General features: G+C 35.5%; 1 protein-coding gene across 2 annotated transcripts in view; it reads right to left on the bottom strand.

The window, feature by feature from the left end:
- The window catches only part of fign (fidgetin), a 41,283-nt gene that overhangs the window by 12,675 nt on the left and 13,864 nt on the right, over nt 1-14,744 (bottom strand). The window lies entirely within an intron of this gene.

Here is a 14,744-nt window from a genome sequence, read left to right as displayed (position 1 = left end):
AGCAAATTTTATACGTAAAACCAAATAATTAGAATTCTAAATGCATTTGTAAAAAAAATAATGGATATGCATTGAACTGAGGCTAACATATTAAAAACGGGTCACTTAACTTGTCTTTTATCAGAGATGCATCGGTCAGGCTTTTCCTGGCTGATACTGATTTTTGGTTTTCTTTGAAGGAGGATCGGCTGAATTTATGATGGATTCCATTTTTTAATTCTAAGGAATACAATGCACAAAAGACAAAAAATATAATGCACAAAAGCATATCCCAAATTACCTTTATCCATTTTTGTTTTATAAACTGGAAAATAAGTGCATGCTGTTGGTTGATGTGTTTATTGAACATTAAAAGTGAACTGTTTAGTTTTAAAGGATTTAAAGGTAAAAAATATATTTGACCATTAGAGTCAATCAGGGAAAAACTGACTGATTTCAGTCCCTGGCTGATTGACTGGTGCATCTCTACTTTCATAATAATCACTATTTTTAAAAAAAATATTTATTTTAAATGAACATGAACAACCAGCTGATCTGATTGTTAAACATAGCATTTTACATTCTAATTTTTTTTTACAAAGCAAAGATTTGAAAAAAAAAAAGCTCTTCCAATTAAAACAGTATTGAGGAAAATGCAATGAGTGCTGTATTGTCTGCCAAGAATGTAAAGCAGTTGTGACACTGCAGCAAGAATAGTGGGATAATGGATTTTGTAAAAATCATTCAGTTGAGTTCCTCAACACTCAAGGCCCATTTTGTCAATAGCAAAATTGCACACAGCTCAGACCGAGAGAGATTCTTCTATTACGGCAAATCCTCTCAGGACAATTTGCCACTTTGGACAAATCAAAGAGGAACTACTCACAAAGTGTACTTGAGCTCACTGAGCATCAGGTGTTTTATATAAAATGGAGAAAATCCAAGACAGTCAAAAAATAGCACATTCTAGAAATTCACACATTTAAATTATTTGTGTTATACATTAAGGAAAGATTATACCTCCAACTATGATGCATTGCATGTGAACTACAAACTTTATATCACCTTGCACACATTTTTCCATCAAAATAGATAATATGCACTCAACAAATATTTACAAAAACAATTACACATATGTATTCCATATATACAAACAAACAGATAAGTGTACCCACACGCACAACAGTCTGGTACTTTAGTACTGCAGTAAAATGTTGCCCTTTATTCTACCTGCACTTCAAATGGAAAAACAAAACATCTACGGGTTCCTTTGTCGTTCTCAGAAATGGTATAATTAGAGACCGTTCAACAAGAGGAATGTTTTCACATCGCCTCAGGACACAAGCTCAAGTTCCACTGATCAGCCACCCACAAGAAAAGGGCCTTTGTTAAACTGTTATGTGTTTGTCAGTTCTTGGGTCTGTTTAAATGTCTTGGATAAATTCTGAGATGTCAGTTTTCACTAAGTCAACTAAACTATCTTTCGCTTTATGTGAAATCTAACTAAGAGCCACACATTTTGGAAAGATTCTCCCAGTGAGATTCTCCCAGTACGATAACAGTGAGTAAAATTACCACGATTTAAGGCTATCTCGGTATTTGCACAAAGATTTTAAATTGAAATGTATAAAAATACTTTTGATTTTAATGTAAAAGAAAAGCTATAATTATTCCTGCTACTGCTAAAATGTTGACATGTTGATTGTTGAGGTACCTACTACCTATTTATACAGTTGATTTATTATTTTCATACAGACTGAAGCAAGTATAAAGAATTAAAAGATGCAAACTATAAGTCTAACAACTTGATATTAGCTAGTTAACCAGCAGGGCTAACTGCTCTGGTAGCCGACCTGTAGCTAGATGCTTAACAGAGTAGAATAATATATCACAAATTTTGTCACAGGGATGTCATTCTAAGCAATGACAGCATAGCAAAGACCCACTTGGACTCAATACTAGCTAATTATAAGTTTATTTAAGTATGCAAATATGCTCTGTATGCCAGTAATATAATTGGTGATGATTGCTGTATAATGCTCCAGAAACTGTCTAAAGAGGGTAGATGTACTGGTAAAGTCAATACGATGCAGATGAAGATGGAGCTTTCCCAATAAACCATTTGGTATGAAAGTAATTAATTAAATTATTTTTGGTGTCTGAATAAACTCATGACTATCTGAGGTCTACATTTAAAAATAACCCAAAGCAGAGTCATGTTGTCATTGCAGCATTTACCTTTATTATCATATATTGCTTGCTTTCCTGATATCCTGCACTTCCTTCCTTCCTCATAGCTTTATTTGTGTAAGAAAGGGATTAGCCACCTGAACAAAGCTGACCAACTACGCACCGCAACAGGTGGGGTAGAGGGGTGCGTGGCACAACTATATGCTTCAGACAGTGAAAGAAAAACCAAAACCCACTGCCACATTTTCTAGAATCTCAATTAATGGACAACAGTATGACAGAAACGTTTAGCTGCTTTAAAACAGTAACATTTAACAACCTTATTTTACTTTGATATCAGTATACTCATCTCTATGACCAAAGCAGATCCTGATAAATAACGTTATCTGATAATTACTGCTATAAATGCTGCAGTCTTCAACAAAAAAGAAAAGAAGGCATAGATGGTAGGCATTTGGAAAGTAATAATGCACTGTGCTGTTTAATTTCTGGTTGAGCGGTTGTTGTTGATGAAACCGGCATGCTGACCTTTTTGGTAACTCTTAATGTGGATAGCCCTATAGCGGTTTTTAAGCAAACAAGGCTGAGGCCTCCACTCTGTCCATCCAATTTCCTAGTGTGTAAATTGGACCACCGCTTGCACAATTCTCTATTCATTACAGTGCTGCTGAAAGGAAGCACAGAGGTGGCAGAGTGGTTTTCTTTTCCCCTTTCTGTCCACGTGCTCACGGTTTGTGTGTACGAGCGAGCGAGGAAGAGAGAAGCAGAATGGAAGCGAAATGCCTTCCAGGAGGTTCCCAGGCATAAAGAGCTCGACCTTCCTTTCGTTCTGTTGCTCTAGGGTGGAGGGGGTGTTGAGGATTGTGGTGTGGGGAGTATGAGCTGTCGTAATTGAAACGCAGCCTAATCAAACTCATTACCATTTTTACCAATTTGCACCACCAAAGATGCTTATTAGGTAACTTTGTTTAATAAGCTGCTCTTTAGAAAACTCACTGTAATGAGCTCTTTAAAGTCAGACTTGAGCGTGATTACACACTGAAAGTGTTTTTGCTAAGCTGAAGCAGACTGGTACATTAAACTATGTAGGATGTCATAATTAAGCAGCACAAACTCAGCGCTTAACAGCAACAAGAGCTGCCGCTGAAAAGTATTTATCATTACTGTTCATTACAATCCAAGGATTTTCATCACTGGATATAAACAAAATTATGGAAACGTTTGCTTTTATTCCGCATAGACAGAGCTTTTTGCTTGACGAGCTAGTAAATACAGCTGACAGCCAGCAATTATGTTTATAAATAAAAACACTCTCATGCTTATATTCACATTCATGAGAGATATTCAGAGTAGGGGTGGGACGAAACACTAATACAATGTGAAATGGTAATCGGCACAGCTACGGACAGTCATTCATCTTACATATCAAGTTAAGACAATTTAAACTCAATTTAGATCTCCGTGTGGCAGTAATTCCCATCTTTGGATAGCAGGGTGCCATTTAACCCCTCATTTAGTAAAGATATGTCTTCCTCTGTTACCGTCTTTTCCAGGGCTACTGTCCACACATTTCACAGCTTGGCCAACCATGGCAGCAAATTACTATTCATCTCCAAAGTCCACTGATCCAAGCAGATGATATTCCCATCAAGGGTCGAAAATGACTGCAAAAGCATGCTTTTTAGTTTTTTAAATAGGAAGTTGAGCAAACAGCTTTGAGAGACAAGACGTTTTGTTTGCAATCACAATGACAAAGGCAGAAAGGTGGTTTTAAAATCTACGGCAACACAGCATGTGTCATTTCTCTTTGTACGAGCTTGTAATCCAACCAGCCATTCTAAAGGGCTTGAACATCTTTTTCAAAATTTTGGTAAAAATTGAAAATATGCTTTGATATGATGATCTACGCATTAAAAAAATGTATTATTATAATGTATTATTAATTAGTAGTTCCATTAATAACGACCTATTCAAATTTGAGTACGCAGATTATTTTATTACATGCACTACAAAGACACACTTTATTATTTGTTATGGGTTTAATGATCAAATCAGACTGGATGTAAAGGTAACAAAAGCAATATTCTGATGGCTTTAATTATAAAAACAAAAATAAAAAAAATTGTCATCTGATTTCGCTTCAATTGATTTAAGATACCAATCAGGTGGAAAAGCTGTTTTTTAGATTAGAACCAAAATAAATGTTTAGAATTAATTCGAAGAATGTATGCAAACCCTACAATAAACAAAAAATCAGTAAATGCCAGATAAATATTAATTTTTATACTGATGACATTCCTATGCATTCCTAAAAACATTTTAGTATTTTAAATGGTATATTTTTCCAGATGACCTTGGGTTTGTAGTATTTTAAATGCTGCTATTGAGAATTTTAGATTTAGTGTATAAATGACTCTAAGCAATCTGCTGGGTTTCCTTAAATCAGAAACCTTTTAACTAGTTGGAATAATAAACTAGAAATGACTGCAATAATTAGGATAAATTTAGAACATATGTAACTGACTTGGAATCTGTCTGTATGGTTGGATTTAATAATTTTTTTAAAAGTGCCTTATATAAATAAACTGAATTGAACTGCAATGCATAGCTTACTTTAGCTGCTGTCATGTGCGAGGAAAATTTAGAGATAAATGACAGCTGGGCCAAAGACTGATGAAGTTCAGTGTATAAGTGTGGAAACAGGAATACAGCTCCCATAAATTTCATTATTTCATTACAGAAACGTTCTGTGTCTTTTCCTCATTTTGATTTCCATTTGCTCTGTAGAAAAGCCCGCTCCAGTGACCTGAATGGTGGACCTTGTTGCTGTAGGCTGTAGGCTGCACCCGTTAAAGCAAACAGACGTTTGATGCATAATCCTAAAGTCAACAGCTTCTTTCACTCGCTATAGGGCAGATTTACCAAAGGTAGAATGGTAAGTAAGGTAAAACTCCTCCCTCAGATCCTCAGCCACTGACAGCAGGCTAAAAAGGGTTATATATTTTCTGTTTCTGACAGGCCTATTTAACATTTCATGTCACATAAATGTTTGTAATTTCTGGCATCCAAAAACAGTTTAGCTTGGTTCACCATTACAAGATTTGGACACAATTCTTGGTTTCTAACGTTAAGCAGTTTTATGTGAAGCAAACTCACTTGTTGCTCACTTACTGTACAAATCCAAATGTTCATTAACAAAAAACAATTAAAGTGTATAGTGTATAGTCTAAATGGGTCATCACTACATCTGTATTTTTGTTCATCTAACACCTTAAATGCTTCTTCAATTAGATTAAAACAGTAATTTAACTTCAAACACATCTCATGACCTGTTTTTGTTTAATCCATTCACCCAGCAGCAACCATTTCAAAGCAACATGCACTGACATGTAGAGTTTAAGTTAGTGTTTCCACATATTTTCACAAATAAGGTTAATGGCAAGAGAAAGATATACTACAAAAAAGCAAAAAAATAGATTTAACATATTTCTCACTAGAAATGAGAGTAATTATTTTGCTTTTGTCATACCTGACTGTTAAATTCGTCACACGTATATGGAAATGGATCTCCAAAAACAGCATTTTCCACCATTTTCTTATGGTTTGACACAAGGGTTTTTTCTGTTATGTCTTTGTTTTTGACTTAACATTTTTGACCTTAGATGAACTGCCGACCTGTCCAGGGTGTACCTGCTTCTCCCCATTGACTGCTAGAGTTGGGCACCAGCCACCCCGTTACCCTGCAACGATAGGCAGGTATAAAAAATGGATGGATGGATGAGATTTTAGTGTAACTCTCCACCTTTGTTTGAATTAGGTTGTCATTGAATTAAAGGATATTTTTCCAGACACTATAAACTTTGGAAAGACCTATTTCCCAACTCGTGGATCCGAAACCGAACAAAATGGGGATGCAAAATTGAAATTGCAAAATTTCACAGCTATTCACATCTTAATTCAAAAATAATTATTTTTGTTTTGTCTGTGCACCACTGAGTGTTTAATCTCTACCGTAGTTCTTAAAATTCACTGACTTTATGTTGTATATGTTCAAATGACACACTATGGAAATATAGATTAAACACATTGCAAAAATAAAATACCTTTTGTTATGGCTGATTGTCCCAATACATCAACAGGGATTGGTTAAGGTTCAGATCAAGTCACTTTTAGATGATCGGTATTGGGAATCACTCTGTCAACATAACTCCAAATACCGGTTGTATGTTCACTGTCAGTGCTTGTGTCTGCCAAACCCCTAGCAAGACAAATGGCTGTGCGTTGCAAAGCCAATTCTTAATCACTGTCTATTTTCTTGTGCTTGGCCTATAAAATGGTTTTTAAACCATTTGTCTTTAGCTAGAAACTAAGCTGTTTTTAGCCTTTACTAGTGGAACATTTTTGGAGTAATGGAAAAGTTTTTCCTGCAAGTTTTGTATGCACACAGTTAACCAGAACGAAGTTAGTTTATGCTAAAAACCCAATTTATAAATGATTCATACCCAAACAGAGAGGAAACATGCTAATGTTGGCCTCACACTAAAGCAAACACAACCACACGAAAACATTGTTAGCAGAAACAAGATGTGAGCTGTGGCTACTGAGTCAGATATAATGTACATTTAGAAAGAAATGATAAAGCAAAACACATTTTAGGTTTAGATCTGTCAGAACATTTTGTTAACTTTCTTAACTGAGTTAGATCTGTGTTTGAGCACAATATTAAGGCTGACCTGCAGAAACACTTGTTGGGACAAAGCCTTTGTTGCTGTCAATAATAAAAAAAAAGAGTGAGGAAGAATATGACAGACTGCATTTTCTGGATCATTATTGGTATGTAGGTAGGTTGTAATACTGATAAAACAAAGCTATAGCAAAGCTACCAGATGGCATTGACTGTGTTGGACTGGTACTCTGAATCAGTTGACAAAATATTCCTGATCGGAACATCCCGGATTGTTGTAAATGATTTGGGGGTTTCTATGTTAAAAAATAAATAAATCACTACAACACCTCATCACAGCTCTATGAGAACATGTGATAGTAAATGGTTAGTGTGGTTACACCTGAATCAGACAAAAATTCCATGGTTGATTCACAGCTTAATGTACTTTAGCTCCAACCTGCTCCTTAAACAGATCGGAAGCAACGTGTAGAGATTTTAAATTTATTATACAATCGTGGACTAATTTGCCAAATCTTCCAGAGTCTGAAAAGAGTCTTTGGGTTGTGGATAAATGACCCTATAGCAACTGCTAAAGTCTTTATAACTCTCTAACGTTGTTTGTTTTCTGCATGATTCCTAAAACAGTCATTTGTATTTCATAATCCTCAATCAATTTCTACTGTCGTATCACTGGTAATACATCCCCTCTGTTTCGCCTTAAATCTAAAGTTATTTTGTAAACATACCTCTATACTCTGCAAAGGTATTACTCAAGGCTGCCTGTCAAATAATTTCTCCTCTAAAAATACCCTGTAAAGTCTTATTAGATGGGTTTCATTTATAGTAAAAGCAGAGGCAGTAAAACAGGCTGCAATGCAACTGCAGCTTTACAAAACCATTGAAAACGATCGTTTTTTTGTATTCGAAACATAAAACAGCTTCATTTGAATTTGGAATAACAGGCTTTGCAACCACAAAGCATCAGAAATCTTGAATCTTCCTCCTTAGAAATGTTTTAATATTAAAGACCAGCCAACTGTCTCCTGTGATATGAGATCAGCTGGTGAAACATTGACCAGATAGAGAATTCAAAAACCTATGGCAGGAAAAATTTAAATAAAAAAAATGTGTTTTGATCTTTCTGTATCCAATACTTTTTGAGGAAAACTAATTATTTTTTATGAATATTATTACTTTTGCATAAAAAAATTAAATAATATTTTTGTCCTAATTTTTCACGTTTCCAAAGGAAACTAAACACAATACATTTAAAATGTTTTGCTAATACACTGTGTTACGCTATGAGCTGTAAACCAAACAGCAGAGTGATTATCCTTTATAAGGTTTAAAAAGGGGACCCGGATAAAAGCAGTTGTGTTGTAGTTGGATACTCTATTTTTAGGTCCCAGTGGTTTTTAAGACAAATATGTAATAAAACTCTACTGGCTTTACAGGAGTAGGTATTTCTCATTTTTCCCACTAATTCAGTAAATTGTGAGGTTGAGGTGTCATTTCTTTTTCTCAGCGAAGCTCATTAAACCATGACTCTTCAGGCCAAAAGGCCCCCGAGGCAACATCTTCCATTACTGCCCTAAGTACAGCAAAGTCTACACACATACTGAACGAATGGGCCCAACACACTCCAGTAGAACACAAACACTGGTTTAATCCAAGTCAACTCAGGGAGACAGCCTTCATAGTGTTCTGCAGTGCATAATACTCAGCAATACTCAAATGGCTTGTTAGATAAAAGAACACAGTTGTTTAACACAAGCACTTGGTAAACTATGTTTAACCTTACAGCACAAATACAGTAGAAGCTGTAATTTTGCAAGACTGTGTGCATAGTTACTTCGCTTCTCAAGGGATCACTTATACACTTCAAGAGAGAGGGGAGGCAGATTGTAACCTTTCTACATGAGGGTTCATTGACCAAAAGCTACTTACTAAACATCTTCATAACCCAAACGTTCAGCGGCCCCAAGGAAGAGGAGAACAGGCCCAACTCATTGACATTTACTTTAACGTTTCACAGAAATTCATGTGATTTTCACACTAACTGGCCCAATGGAAATTCACAAATGATCCTGTTCACTGGACAAGTTCACAACTGTGGTTAATTCCAACGATTAGACATTATAACTATAATAACCTGATTAAGAGAACACGATGACATTATAAAAAAATTTCATAATTCCCAGTATTAAGAAAAATCTGCCTTTTACAGGTAAAAGAGTCTCTCAACCTGAACCATAATCTTTGTCTAATCACAACAAGGTAGTTTTGGTGTCTAACCTCCACCCAGCGTTAAGTGGAGCAAAAGGCAGTATTTTCTTTCTGTATCAAATGTTGCAAGAGGGCCTAATGCATAAAACATGCAGTGCATGATCCTTTGCACTAAGGAAGAAATGTATATTTAGATTATTTTTCACAGATTTATAAAATCATGTGTACATTTATGCTTTTTACGAATTTTAAGCTGTTGTGACACTGTTTCATGCCATGGATGTTGGCATATTGAAACATGCATGTTACACAGGTCCAAATGATAACTAAATCTAGCAGATTTTGAAGTATACCTGTGTCTTTTCATGTGTTCTCTGTTTTACATATTGGATCTATTAGGATAAAGGGTAAAGAATTCACAGTGTTTACCTGTGTCAGGACAGGGTATATTACTTTGGCAGTATCACAGTCTGATTGTATTTTTTCCATTTTAAATGTCAACTGACCACCTGTGAATGACATTTTAATGCTCCATGAGTGGTGGTCAGATAACTATTAGCCAAAGTAATCAGAAAGTATGTCATGACCTCAGTTTCACTTTTATTTTCAGTTTCAAGCATCTAGCAATCCTGAGGTGAGTGAATCTTCATTAGTGCACACAGACTGCACAGTGTTGTATAAGATTGATTATTGCCATTATTGGTCATTGCTGCAATATCTGAGTAGCTATTGTATTAATGGTGTAGTAGATTCACACATATGTGGACAATACATGGTGTGTGAGGGTTGTGACGCTCATGCTGCCAAATTCTAAACAAGTTCTAAAAATTCTTTGTAGTCTGGCTTAGTTAGTGATCATATTGTGTATTGTAAAATAGAAAATTCATAGGAAAGTGAAACATTTGGTGTCTAAGGCAGCTTTCTTCTTAAGCCATTAAAACATGGGGCATAAGTGTAAATTGCAACAAAATACACAGTGTTTTCATTAAAAATACTTTGTCACATCTTTTTTTTTTCTTTAGAAAAACCAGTTACTAGAGATTAGGTATCAATGAAAAAAATGCTGTCATAATGTTGCTATGGTTAAATATTATAAAAACATTGGCTGTAATAGCCGATCTATAAGATCTGTTTCAGAGTGGTGAAAATACATGTTGCTATTCTGATTTAAAGAAAAGCATCATGATTATGTGACACATTTTTGAGAATCCTAAACTGGTCCATGTGTGTGTGTTTATATTAAAGACAAAGGTAAATTCTTGTTATATTGTGAAGTTACTGTTTAGGTTTTTGGTGATTCCCTCAGATGAGGCATTCTTGAAAATGAAACAAAAAAATCAATGTTTAGCTTCAATTTCAAAAGGTTTATTCCTAAAATAAAAACTATAAAAATAAAAAGTCAATGTATCCAAAAAATGTCATGTACTCTCATCTAATAATGACTAAGGAGAACATTTCTGATTGCATAAGAACATTTAGGATTTGCATCTTTATGTCAGGAACTCTTAAACAAAAGGACCTTTAGGGTAATTTATGGAAAGGTGATGCATTCCTTATTTGAATTTCCCTAAACTAATTCTATGCTAATCCACATAAGATGTCCAAAAGCTGCTTTTATTTTCTTTACATAAACATCATCACGGTTATTTATTGTTTTATTGACTGCATGCCGTACATTAAATTGAATAAAATTTCAAACTAAACTCTTAACTAATTGAAAATACCAGAGTGAGCAGCAATCGGATGCTTGTCTGCAACCGCCATCTGAGACCTTGTGAAGCCTTCTGTGGTTTTCAGCTGTAAAGTCTCAAAGAAGGTCACTTTTCCAACATAGGCCAGACAAAAGGTGAAATGAGACAACTGAAGCAATCTTAGGTCAATATGAAATAGAAATCTCTCTGCTATACTGTAATAAAGTTACTGAAGTGAAGTAGTGAAGCCATAAAGGGGAACTTTTACAAGGAAAGAGCTGTGGAGAAGATTGGTTCGCCCACTGGCAAACAATGCTTTCAAGAGCTAAGCTGGCATGGCGAGCACTGCACCAAGTAATCAAAAAAACAGTTTCACTTTTAAGAGGAGGTCTAGGTTTAGATCAAACCTACATTTATTTTTTATTTGGGAAAAAATACTCTGAAAATGTGTGAATGAATTTTTTTAAGTGTGTCTATGTGATTATCTCTACCTGCTTAAGATTGCTGTGCTTATTGTGAGTAAAATTTTCTAGACTCTGCCTTAGATGTTATGTGAACAGGAATGTTTATAGTTTTATTTTACAGTGCACCTTGCTGGTTGTGTTTTGGACAGGGTCTAATATTTGTGAGAGAAGTCATTTGGAATTTTAAGCTTTATTTAATACATTTGAACAGACATAAGAAAAGTTGATATTTTAAACAATGCTTCTAATTTTGTTTATTTCACCCAAGTATTGTATTACCTAACACTGACAGGGGCTATGTACATCTTGCTAATACAAGATGCTAAATGCAGCATAAAATGTCACAACTGTAATCATTTTGCATTTGTTTTAAAAGTTATATACAGAGTGCTTCTGAAAATCAGAAGGTTGCCTCAACTTCTTAAAATTACCTCTTGAATTAATAAACACCCGTTGTAGAATGGCAAGAAAGAAATATTTTGAGCACATTTAATAATGATTTTCGGACGTTACCCCGTGGCCTTTGTTTACAATTTCCAATCCATCCATTTGTTGGTTAACTGAGTTTCTTATTCCTTTATGTGGCAAAATAACACACATCATTGCTTTTTTTGGTAGTGTTGTAAGCACCATTTTCCATCAAGGTGTCACAAAATAAAATGTGAATAGTTAAAGATTGTTCATCCTTAAAAGTGTATATCCTTTTAATAAATTAATGTGGAAGAAAAAAAAGTCAAAACCAAAATAAATGTATTTCCTTGGCATGAACAAGGCTCTGAAACTGATTTGGTGGACAGCGAGGGCTTTCAGAGGTGATCTAGAGAGAACCATTGAAGAAACGTTGCATCAGTCATTCATCCAGTATTAGTTTCTGCTATCTCTGTGAACAGATAAAAGGCTTCAACGTGAATGGAAACATAAAAAAAACAAAACAAGAGTCTCACAGGATTGAGGTGCTGTAAGCAGGAATCAAAGGTTTAGGGAATCGTTTACTTTTTGTTATTTGTGTAATTTATATCAAAGCAAAGTTACCTTATAAGGACAAACACATGTTAAGTGATGCAGAAAAAAACTAATATTATCATGGGCATAAAAAAAGGAGAAGAAAGTACAAGGGAAAGGTAAATAATAACTAGGGGTGACCCAACTTAATCTGAAACTCTCCTGAACAATTTTAAAATGATCAGTATGAGAGTGGCTGGTTGCAGTCAACCCTCTATGGTTTTATGTAAGCTGCACCAAAAACTGTCAAACACTGATGTAACATGCGGTCCAGAACAACAACAGCCATTGAAAGCAGTTCAGTCACTACTTGCAAACTTAGCAATACCGGCAATTTAGATGTAAAATTTAAACGCTCAAAACAACCAAATATAACAAGTTCCTCCAGCAAACTTTGTCAGCAAGCAAGGCAACGCAACACTCCTTAGCAAAAACTGTAGAGAGAGGAGATTCGGTATAATGAGGCATGAATATAAAGGAAATGCTTTAAGTGTGTTGTATCAGTGTTTGAGAGTCTTAATTTGAAGTAAAAAGGAAGTAGATCATAAATTCTCTTCTTGTTTTGGTGGATTTGAGTAATAAAGATTGGCTGCTTAGCTGGCTGGAAACATTAGGTTACAAAAAGATAGAACAAGCCTCCAAATGGTTTTAAAGTGGTTTTTTGGCAACATTTCACTTACATGTTAGTCGAGAAAAAAAACAAAAATTATAATTTTCTATGCTTTTGGAATGATATAAACGACCTAAAATTAGACAGGCAAAAAACAAAGAAAGTACATACATAGATTTTTTGCCAACTTTTAGAGGTTGTTTAGAGGATGTTATGTCAGCTCCTCTTAAAGCTACAGGGGTTGGACAATGAAACTGAAACACCTGTCATTTTAGTGTGGGACGTTTCAAGGCTAAATTGGACCAGCCTGGTAGCCAGTCTTCATTGATTGTACATTGCACCAGTAAGAGCAGAGTGTGAAGGTTCAATTAGCAGGGTAAGAGCACAGTTTTGCTCAAAATATTGAAATGCACACAACATTATGGGTGACATACCAGAGTTCAAAAGAGGACAAATTGTTGGTGCACGTCTTGCTGGTGCATCTGTGACCAAGACAGCAAGTCATTGTGATGTATCAAGAGCCACGGTCTCCAGGGTAATGTCAGCATACCACCAAAAAGGACGAACCACATCCAACAGGATTAACTGTGGACGCAAGAGGAAGCTGTCTGAAAGGGATGTTCGGGTGCTAACCCGGATTGTATCCAAAAAACATAAAACCACGGCTGCCCAAATAACGGCAGAATTAAATGTGCACCTCAACTCTCCTGTTTCCACCAGAACTGTCCGTCAGGAACTCCACAGGGTCAATATACACGGCCGGGCTGCTATAGCCAAACCTTTGGTCACTCATGCCAATGCCAAACGTCGGTTTCAATGGTGCAAGGAGCGCAAATCTTGGGCTGTGGACAATGTGAAACATGTATTGTTCTCTGATGAGTCCACCTTTACTGTTTTCCCCACATCCAGGAGAGTTACGGTGTGGAGAAGCCCCAAAGAAGCGTGCCACCCAGACTGTTGCATGCCCAGAGTGAAGCATGGGGATGGATCAGTGATGGTTTGGGCTGCCATATCATGGGATTCCCTTGGCCCAATACTGGTGCTAGATGCCCAGGACTACTAGCAACTAGCTCAGTAACAAATCAGTAATGATATGTAAATTTACTATTACTATTACTAAGCACATTTACCAAACACAGTGCAAACCTGGCTAACTGCATTATATTTAGTCTAGCTTATTAGCAAACAATATGTCACTATCACTTTTAAAATAGCTGATGTCCATCATATAACTGCAGCATCATTTACCAACATGTTGCAGTCTGCAATAAGGACTGCAACATGTAAATTCTAACCCATTGTTGGGTTAGAATTTAACCCAACAATCCTAAAAATGTTAAGAAATGTAAAAACAAACATTTATGAATACATTCTACAAAGCAATTATTATTTAAACTTTGCCTATTGTAAAATGTATTTGTATCAACAAAAAAGCTGAGAAAAATTGGTACTTGAGTTATTATTTGTACCAAGAAGAGAATGAAAACTGTGAATCACTATAAGGCAGCCGGATAAGAGACCAGCATCTTCAGAGAGTCAGGGGCTTTGGCAAAAATGAGAGATGCGCAAAGAAAATTATTCCACAGCATTCCTTAATAGATTATGAAATGAAGGAAAGAATAAGGTCAATTTGTGTCACAAAGCAATTGTGAAAAATAAATGAGATAATTAACAGAAATCAAGGGGAAGACATTTCAAATATGTCTCTGTTTTCTTTGTTCATCACACAATTTCTTGTGATATCCATCCATTTATCAGGTAAGACTTGCACAAAAATAAATTACAAGTAAAATAATGTTTTTTCTCCTTTTCATTGTGTGCTGTTCTTTATGTGGTTTCAAAACATGGCAGTTCCACAATGTGCTACATTTGCATGTTCAGAATTCAACCAATTAAAAGCTAATTAATTAGACACA

This window comes from Girardinichthys multiradiatus, chromosome 7 (assembly GCF_021462225.1).
Source record: "Girardinichthys multiradiatus isolate DD_20200921_A chromosome 7, DD_fGirMul_XY1, whole genome shotgun sequence".
NCBI lineage: Eukaryota > Metazoa > Chordata > Actinopteri > Cyprinodontiformes > Goodeidae > Girardinichthys > Girardinichthys multiradiatus.
This window is presented reverse-complemented; position numbering and strand designations above follow the sequence as displayed.